At 40.0% G+C, this 10,154-nt stretch overlaps 1 long non-coding RNA gene across 1 annotated transcript; it reads left to right on the forward strand.

Annotated features, from left to right (window-relative positions):
- Positions 1-6,205: 6,205 nt before the first annotated feature.
- Positions 6,206-8,048, forward strand: LOC134013656 (uncharacterized). Its single transcript, XR_009928972.1, has 3 exons — positions 6,206-6,448; positions 7,391-7,534; positions 7,943-8,048. It is a non-coding gene; the product is annotated as an uncharacterized LOC134013656 (long non-coding RNA).
- The last annotated feature ends 2,106 nt before the right edge of the window (positions 8,049-10,154 follow it).

Below are 10,154 nucleotides of genomic sequence, written 5' to 3' on the forward strand. Positions count from 1 at the left end.
GAAAATATCCTCATTTTATTGATTGGACGTGTAGTTTTGCGTCTAGGTCAACTTGTTTGAGGTGTGGATGCTAGGTAAATGTTCGTTTTTCTCTCTGCCTAGCTCGTTAGCTATCACAGCTGCGCCATCACCGTGGCAACCAAACAGACACGCACCATGAACGTTTTTGAAACTTCCAAGGGAGTTGTATTTCTGACCGCAGACACATAAAGGATATCTATGGTTTCGGCAGCAGGGCCGGATGCAGCCTGCTTTGACTCGGGGGGCAGCACTGGCGTGTTCAGGGAGTGGCCTAGGGTGGCACGGGCCACCCCTGAAATCTGATTGGCCACCCCAAGTGCCACCCCAATATCTTAAAATATGATTGGCTATATGCCCAGTCAGAGGCGGGCCACGGCACTGAATGTAAACTGCACTCTTGCTTAGAGTTGCAGTTGCTTCTCAAACCTGAGAGGCAGAGATGCGCTAAAGTAGTATGTAGCCTGCAAAAAAAAGGGCGCGAAGAAGAAGTTTGAGCGGCAAACCTACAGGTGAAACAAACTCTGCTGTCATCATCTCAGCTCATTAGCAAACACTGTTTTGACTATAAAGGTGCTAAAGCTAACATTTAGCTATTCTGTACTGCGTAACATTGTTATGTTAGACCCGTGTAACATCAATTACGTTCGTGTGTATGCACAATTATCTATTGTACAACATATAAGAATGTCGTGCATTATGGGACTATTACAGTATGAAAAGAAGTCAGAATATAAAGGATTTCTTCAAAAGAAAGAAATCCAAAATAGAGCCAGAGCAGGGGCAGAGCAGTCAGTCAGAGGATGAGAGCCAGCTTGTCCTGAAACAGGCTTCAGCTTCAGCTGTACACATAGGTATGTGAAATCCTGATGGTTCAAGTTTGTTCTCATGTTTGAACTTACTCATTTGGTTTGACTGTAACTTACCACTTAGTTTACTTAGGAAAGGCTGATTGTATTATCATTCTAATCACAGCTTATGTATTATTATAGAGTCACATGTGGATGGTAAAGATGAAAGACCCTCAACATCACATACACATCAGGGTATGTATGAATTTACCTTCTTTAAACATGTGCATTGATTCAAACTGGGATATTTCACTTATACTACAGTGGCATATACTGTCATTAAGCATGTAGACACATTTTTTTAACAAGCGTGTAGACACATTTTTTAACAATACTGGTGTGAAAAGCCTAAATGTGACAATTTGACATATAAATGAACGATACAATCTCTGTATTGCTTCAGGTGTGTCCAGTGCTGACAATCCAGAGGTTCCTGCAGGCCATGCACAGGGGAATAGTGGTGTGGCAGCCCCATTTGGCGGGCTCGGACCTATTGGTATGTCTTAACAATTCATTTTTCATATGAAGTATCATATGCTTAATATTTTAGGCACATTTTATTATCATTCTAATGTCAACCTATGTGTTATTGCAGAGTCAAATGAAGATTATTGTGATGAAGGCCCCTTAGCACAGTATGTATGCTTTACCTTTTTTTGTTGTTGTTGTAATGTTTTTAAACATTACAGTATCTGCTTTTATTTGGATCATTATATTAATAACACTGGTGTTAATAACACTTAACAATTCATTTACTTAAAACACTTAACCCGTTAAGGAGTAGCGTCACACATATGTGATCGTTCGAAAGCGGGCCCCACAGAGTACCGTCACACGTGTGATTCTGAACATTCCAACCGACTATTTTCCGATAGACAAAAACTATATGACAAACGCTATAGTATGGCTTCAAAATGTACAATTAGGAGGCTAACAAGTAACACTAGCAGGTAGTAGCATTGCTACGAGTATTATGCTAGGTTGCTAGGTAACGGAAGCTAACTAAAACTAGCTAGCTTCCGTTTTGGAAAAATAACTCACTCTGGTGGAAGCGTCGGTAATATTTAGAACTCACTCCTTAAAAGGTTAAAGGTTCTGATTCCCATACATTTGTCACTTACAGATATTTCACAGTCAAGAGCAGCAGGACCCACTCAACCCCGGTTAAAGATGTATCCAAAAACCATGCAAGGGGAGAAAAGGAGGTCGTTCAATCCATTTTGGTACAACACGTTTTCATGGCTTGAGTACTCACTAATGAAAAACTGCGCTTACTGCTATGCATGCAGATAGTTCTCTTTGCCTAGCACGTCAGAATCCGTTTTCACCTCAGAATCCGGCTTTTCACATTGGAAAAAAGCAATGTATAAAGATGCTGGCTTTAAGGTGCATGAAAAATCAGATTCTCACATTACTGCCATGTTAGCTTGGAGTGAACACAATAGGGTACTTACAGATGCTTCTGTATTAAACATGATCAACAAAGAGTACAAAAAGAAGGTTGAAGAGAATCGCAGTTACATTAAAACTGTTGCAGATGTACTGCTTTTGACAGCCACACAAAATATGGCACAAAGAGGGCACTGTGAGTCTGAGCAATCTGACAACAAAGGGAATTTCTTAGAAATTCTTGAAATGATTGCTAAACACAATCCCATGGTAGCCAAAAAAATGAAAGCAAAAGGCAATGCAAAATACACAAGCAATACCATACAAAATGAAATTCTGCAGTGCTTAGCCAGTATGGTGCAGGATTCCATTGTGAAAGAAGTGAAAGAGAGTGAGGTATTCTCCATCATCGCTGATGAAACCAAAGATCTGCAAAAAAAGGAGCAGCTGTCATTAGTACTTCGATATTATTACAATGGGGCTGTTCATGAAAGCTTCCTTGAATTCCAGCATGCACAAAATCTAGATGCTAAGGGGCTTAGTGACATGATCATCAAGTGCTTAGAAAGCTATGGCCTTCAGTATAAATCAAACCTTGTTGGACAAGGTTATGACGGCGCCTCAGTAATGAGTGGTAAACATTTGGGTGTGGCAGCCAGAATTAAGACAGAGGCTAAAACTGCGTTTTATGTCCACTGTAATGCGCACTGTCTAAACCTGGTCTTGGTTGACACTGTAAAGTCAGTTCCAGAGGCAGATTGTTTCTTTTCGCTGCTTGAAAAGATCTATGTATACATGTCAGGCTCTTATGTGCACCAGAAATGGCTTACTGTCCAGAAAGAGATTTATGGTGGCACACCTAGAGAGTTACAAAAATTAAGTGACACAAGATGGGCATGTAGAGCAGTAGCTTGCAGGAATTTGATGGATAGATTACCAGGTGTGTTGTGTGTTCTTCAAAATATAAGTGCAGAAAATTGAGATTTTGAGAAAACACAGATTGACCTCACATTCATAGGCCTCCTTGCAACCTTCCGAAAAGTTTTCGGTGACACAAAGCTGCTTTCTGACCTGTTGCAGTCACCCTCAGTTGATTTAGCTATGGTAGCAGACATGGTGGAGTCACTTCTTGATACTTTTCAAGAGTATAGGACTGAGACATTTAGTGATAAACTGTGGCATGACATAGTAGAGACAGCCAAACAGTGCAACATAGCTGTTGGGAATGTTGAGAAGAAAAGAGCACATACAGTCAGCACCAAACTTGGTGGGTCGTATGTGACATGTACTATAGGCCTGCGCAAGGGTAATGCAGACAAAGATACATTCAGGCAGGGACTACTCTACCCCATCCTTGACACCTTAGTTTCTGAAATGGACAGAAGGTTCTCAAAAATTAACTGTTCAGTAATGGGAGGTATACAGGCCTTAAATCCTAAAAGCAGTACATTCCTCAAGGATGACCAGGTCTTTGACTTTGGAAAAATATATGGGTGTGATAAGGAAGATCTTACTCATGAGCTTCACCAGGCTAGAAGAACTTTGCCAAGGAAAGCTGAGAGTGGGGCGGCACAGTTGGGAAACATCCTAGATTTAACAGTGTTTTTGGAACCATACCAAGAGGTGTTTGTTGAGCTCTTCAGGCTATGCTCTAGCCCTCCCAGTCAGCAGTGCTGCATGTGAGCGGAGTTTTTCAGCTCTAAAGCTCATTAAAACTCATTTGAGGACAACCATGCTAGACAACAGACTAAGCCATTTAGGTTTGCTAAGTATTGAGTCAAGAAGAGCGAGGGCACTCAACATGGATGATTTTATCAAAGTGTTTGCAAGCAAACACAAGAACAGGCGAATTGCACTGTTTTAACCCTCCTGTTTACCTCAGCTTAATAGTCCATGAGCCAGGGGGTTGGTCGTGCCACTTTGGAGGGACCAAGTTTCATGGTGATTTTTTTTAAAGGTCTATGTCCCTAGTGTAGGGGTAGAAATCACCTTTTCTGTGTTATCGTGTTGGGTTCAGGAGATATGATGCAAAATACATAATTTGGTTATGGTGGAAAGTAAAATGGCCGCCATGCCTGCCACGAGGCGTTTTTGCGATGGTTCCATATCTGAAAATGTTCATGGCCCGAAACTGTTCAAGTGTACCAAGTTTCATGTGGTTGTGAAAAAGTGAATATCATTCTCACATATCACCTGGATTATAACCCACTGCTACTGAAACGGGGCCTCATCAGTTGTAACATGTTTATATTGACAACAGGGTAAGAGTGGGAACGCATCAAATAATTGATAAACCTGGTAGAGAATACGTTTCTTAGGAAAGTTTTTAGAGTTTTTGTATTATTTTATGTTTCTGCTACCAGGTCACATACGGTCACCTTACCACATTGTGCCTCATATACTGTAAATATTAGACCCAGTGACAGGCTGGCATGAAATGGCTTGCATAATACTTAGTAAGGAGGCCATAATAATTTTTGACTCATGGCTTAAGTTACGTTTCTCCAGCTCTCCCCAGGTTGGCAAAATAAGTATCTCAAAATGCATCCGATTGATGCTTTAAAATATGGAATATTTAAATTTTTCTTATGGGGGAGAATGCACCCGGACCCCCTTAGAGGGGTAATATCCTTCTCACCTTTTTCACCCCTGACCCGTTTTCATGCCTGTTCATCACATATGTGAAGTTTTATGACGGCATATTAGTATAGGGCCTAATCATATAAATCTCTCGCCATAAAAATACATAAAAATAAAAAAATCTCTCGCCATTACACACATTCTCTCGCGCACGGCAAAGCCTATTAAAGCAGGAACAGTGGGAATTTTATTTCCCATAGGCTATTTGAATGATCCGGCAGGAAAGGGCTATTAGGCTAATAAGGTAAGTTCGTTTTTTCAAAACTCATTCTTGCCAAAACCTGTTTAACGCTATATGTGTTTCGTTAACTATTGAAGTACAGTTCACATAAAAATAATTACTAAGATTTTTCGAGGGCCTTATAGTTCGGTAATGCCAGTTAGAAGATAAATATTTTTTTACAAACTAGCTTAAATAGCCTCCCAGTTACGCCGACATACGTTGGACTTAAACTAATTGTCAAATTCGATTTATTCACTCATAACTCGTTCTACAAAAGTTAATGGTCAGAAAAATGAGATATAAAACGGGGGTTCTATTAGAAACTGAGGTAAATCATTAGCTATTATGTGCGACAGGGGGCGCGCGAGACGGAACGTTAGTACAACTACAGTTTACAGCTTACAGCTCCGACTTTATATGTGTATGTTATATGTTTATATGTGTGTTATATGTTATATGTATATATATGACATGTGACTCATGTACATATACATGAGTCACATGTCAAGTCATTATTTTTCTATTGTAATTACAGAATGGCACTGACAGCGACCCTGTGTACCACCAAACCCAGCCCGTATTATAGGCCCCCTGAGCTCCAGATCAAGGTTCTGTTAATTAAAGATCAGGCAAGAGTCATCGCCTGGGAGTTCAGGGAGAGCTCTGCGGTGGCCAAAACCACAAAGAACAACAAAATTGTGGCCATCACGGATGGGGAGACGGTCACAAGAGTGACAATGTTCGAGGAGTTCTCCTCCAACATCACGGAGGGGAAAAGTTAAATTATGAGGGGGCACTCCTTGCGGGGAGAGTCCCCTCCTTACTTTATTTTAGTAACCAGGGACACCAAGTTCTTCAGGAGCTCGCCTGTTGTCTGTAAGGATGGGCTTATGGAGCAGGCGAGAGCCCTCCTCTGTCCCCCGTCCTTACAGACAAACCTGCAGAAGGTGAAGGACAGCACGGGCCTCCTCACAGTGGAGGGGGAAATTGTGCAAGTATGCTGATTCTGTTCATAAGAGTAATACACTAAATTTACATTCCCAGTATTTTCAGTCTGTGTACTTAGCTTATCCTGTTGTAATTCAGAGATATTACGTTTTTAGGTAGACAAAGTAATACAGTAAGAATCTGAAACAATGGATCTTCTGTAGTATTTTTGTTTAACCAGACCGATATTATAAATGTTTTTTACTTAAATGTCACAGTGAAATGTTTAGGTCTAATTAGATCAGTAAGTGATTTACCTTGTTGTTGTCAGCTTTCGGCGGTGAAAAAAGTCTGCAGTGGGAGAGAGGAGGTGCCACTGAGAGAGCTGAAGCTCCGGCAGGTAAGACATGAGAATGTGAGGATGAGACAGGGACTACCCCTTCAGTTAAAAAATGCTAGATTGCCTGTTTCATCATCCTTGAAAAAGAGAGTTGTCATACAAAGTTGTCAGTACTTTCAAACAGCTCCATGGTGCCAAGCTTTTAAAGAGTTTCCTGCCAAACACAATAGAGATTGCTTTTTTTAACCCTTGTGTTATCTTCGGGTCATTCTGACCCATCAGTCATTGTGACCCACCTTTGTATTGCGACAGATTTACCGCATACAAAGACAAAGTGAAGCATATTCTTTTAACCGTTGGGCTGTCTCAGACCCCCCACATTGCAAAGGTTAAAAGAAAATTATTTTAATTTGTTTTTGTATTGGGTAAAATTGGGTAAACACAACGATGGTTCGTTATGAACCTTTGGGTCATGTGACCCGAAGGCAGCACGAGGGTTAAAAGCATTTTCTGCATTATAATGTGTATTGCTCACAATATCCATGTAATATATCACAGCATTGCTTAGTGGGAGTAGCTGAAACTTTAGCAGTTAAATTACATGTTGGAGGTTTGTTGGATTGCTAAAAATCTGAATGTTTACTGTAATATCTTTAGATCAACAAATATCAGTGAAGGCAAGGACCTGCTCAATATCAGAATGTCTGTGTTGAATTATAAAAGTATTGTAGCAGAAAGCAAAGACATGGTTACACATACTGAATTAAATTCATTATCATGATTTTCAAAACTCTTGCTCATTGTTTTCTTTTACAGGACTTCAGGCTTAGCATTACCAAATGAATTAGACTCTTCTCAATCTTTATCCATTTTACCTTCAGATCTTCATCTATATATATATATATATACATATACATATAATATATACATATATATAATATATACATATAAAGTAGAACTCTTATGTAGTTTTAATATATCATTCCAGTGTGTTATTTCCAGGATAAATCTGATGTCACCATCAACTTTTGGCGTGATGCTGCCGTTGAGGAGTTGGTGCTTGGCAGCACATATAGCTTCTCACATATGACAAGTAGGGCTGCAGGGGGTGATCAGCTGCAGTCAATTGCCCACACCAACATAAAGGTAAATCGCAATTCCTATTAACAAGGACATTGATGGAAATAAATGTGGGTTAAATTCAATGCAATAAATGTAAAATAGTCTATTTTAACAGAAGTATGTGTAGTTAATACAGACCAACATTCAGGATAATAATTCAGGAAAAAATCAATTGAATGTGTTGAATTAGGTATACAAAATTAGGTATACAATCATAGGTGTCCTTGTTAGGCATTAATCTCCTGAGCAGATCATGACAGGGCATTGAGTATATTTCATTAAGCCATGTAAATGGTTGTGGTTTTCAACACTGAAATGTATCATGCAGATATAAAGGGACAAGTGATATCATTGAAATGAAAAAAAGGAAGAAAAGAGTTTAATATTTGATCGCAAGATGTCATGAGACATAAGTAATATTTCTTTTGGCAGATGGTGACCGTGACACAGGAGGCAGTCGGGGTGGAGGTCCTGGGTGTCACAGAGGGCAACACAGAAGGACAGCTGGAGGTCCTGCTGTCCAACGGAGCTCTCCTGGACATCCATGCGAGTTTGTGGGAGCCATTCGAGGCTTGCCTTGAAAAAGCCAGGCTTTATGTCAACATACAATGTACTGGGAGAAGAATTACATACATTGTGGCGGTAGAAAAACCCGCCACATTAGAGTAGGATTTAAGGTTTGTTATTACATTTTGTAAAAAAAAAAAAAGTTCATTGTTCCATTCTGTTACAAACACGTTGAATGTTCTGTTTTAAAACTTAAAATAATAATATAAATAATAAAATAATTAATATAATAAAATTATATTAATTTCAGAATTTGATTCAGTTGTAGTGTTTTAGCACACTCATATGTAACAAGTATGGCCAGAAGGACTCCCAAGAAATACAAAAAAAAAACTGTGAGGTTTTAAAGATTTATTGTACAGTGAGACAAAAGAATGATTGCAGGAGAATCCGAGACTAGCGGCTGATAACAGCACGATCTAAACCATTCTTCAGGTGAGCCTGGACACATGAGAATTGGCGGACTGACCAAAATAATGTTTGTTATTTGGATATGAAAAGGAATGGGACTCACAGGAGTGTATATGCAGGAATCTGCAGGCGAGTAGACGATTGAGGAATGCTAGTTCCAGGTAGAGACGTGGCTGAACCAGGGAGAGGCTTTGAGATCAGGGAGGTTAATGCAGAAGGAGGGCAGGTCAGAAGAAAGATCTGAATCATGGATGTCCACATCCAGTCCTCGAGGGCCGCTGTCCTGCAAGTTATGTTTAGATGTTTCCCTGCTTCAACGCACCTGATTCACATCAGTGCATCATTAGCAGGCTTGTACATAACAATCTTTCGAAGAGATCCATTTAATCTGAATCAGGTGTGTTGAAGCAGGGAAGCATCTAAAACCCGCAGGACAGCGGCCCTTGAGGACCGACTTTGGACATCCCTAAACAGTCAAACCCAAAATCCTTACAATCAAACTCAATACAGAAACTGGGTTATACGCAGGTTCAAGAACAGCAAAGAAACAGCAGGTGCAGAAATCCAGAGATCCAAGAGAGATAGAAAACCAGGCCCAAAAGACTTGTGCTGAGGTTCAGGTTGCAGACAACCTGGTAGAGAAATGGGGCTAGCAGACCTGCTTATAAAGGGAGGAGAACAGGTGAGTGCAGTTGACTAGATTGCAGAGAAGAGAGAGGGGGAGAGAAAGGGTCTGAAATGAACCAACAAAGGCAGAGAGCAGAGCCAGAGAGACGGTGACGCACATACAAATATGTGTATATACACAGTACCAGTCAAAAATATTGACTATATCTAGTAGTGCAAGGTTCAGTTCTTGCAATACTAGTGACAAGCAAGAATTTCTGTAGAACACAGTGCATAGTGACAGAGGGAAAAGTGCTTTACAGTTTTTATCGATTGCTAACACACATTTTTTGAAAGCCTACCCTGATTTCTCAAAACTCTAAACACAAACCCCAAAACCACTCACACAAAATTCAAAACACTTCATAACTCCTGCAAAATGCTAATTTGGTTTCAAAACAATGTTATGTCACCTCAAAATGGTATTTTGATTTCAAACAACAAACACAGACTATTATTTGAGTAGACTTTTCAAGCATCGATTGAACACTGATGTACTCAAGTGAAAACACTACGATGAATGGGAAAACACCATGTATGAAGGCCTTATCAGGAGCATTTTGCCTTTTCATGTTCAGTGATACCATAGGCTTACTTAGGCTTAGTACATATTGTTATACTGTAAAATGTAACTGTAAAATGTTTTTACTCCAATATGAAACAACACACAAATATACAGTAACAAAAATATTTGTTTCAAAAGTGAAATAAAGAATAGGCCAGTACAGTCAACAACAAAGAAGAAAAGTAAAATAAAAAAATATATACTGTAAAACACTGTAAAAAAGGAGGACAAAATAATTAGGCTGCATCCTGTCTTCGGATCCTGTCTGGCCAGAGGACCTCATCAACATCACAGGCTATGTTCTCTCTGGCCAGACAGCGGGGAAAGTAACGCCTGGTGTGGCGAATCCAGCCCTGAAAGGCCTCAGGGGCTATATTGCCACATGCCTCCTCCATGGCCTGTATCAGGGGCATCTGCGCCTGCGGATTGCGTTCG

This window comes from Osmerus eperlanus, chromosome 27, assembly GCF_963692335.1.
Source record: "Osmerus eperlanus chromosome 27, fOsmEpe2.1, whole genome shotgun sequence".
NCBI lineage: Eukaryota > Metazoa > Chordata > Actinopteri > Osmeriformes > Osmeridae > Osmerus > Osmerus eperlanus.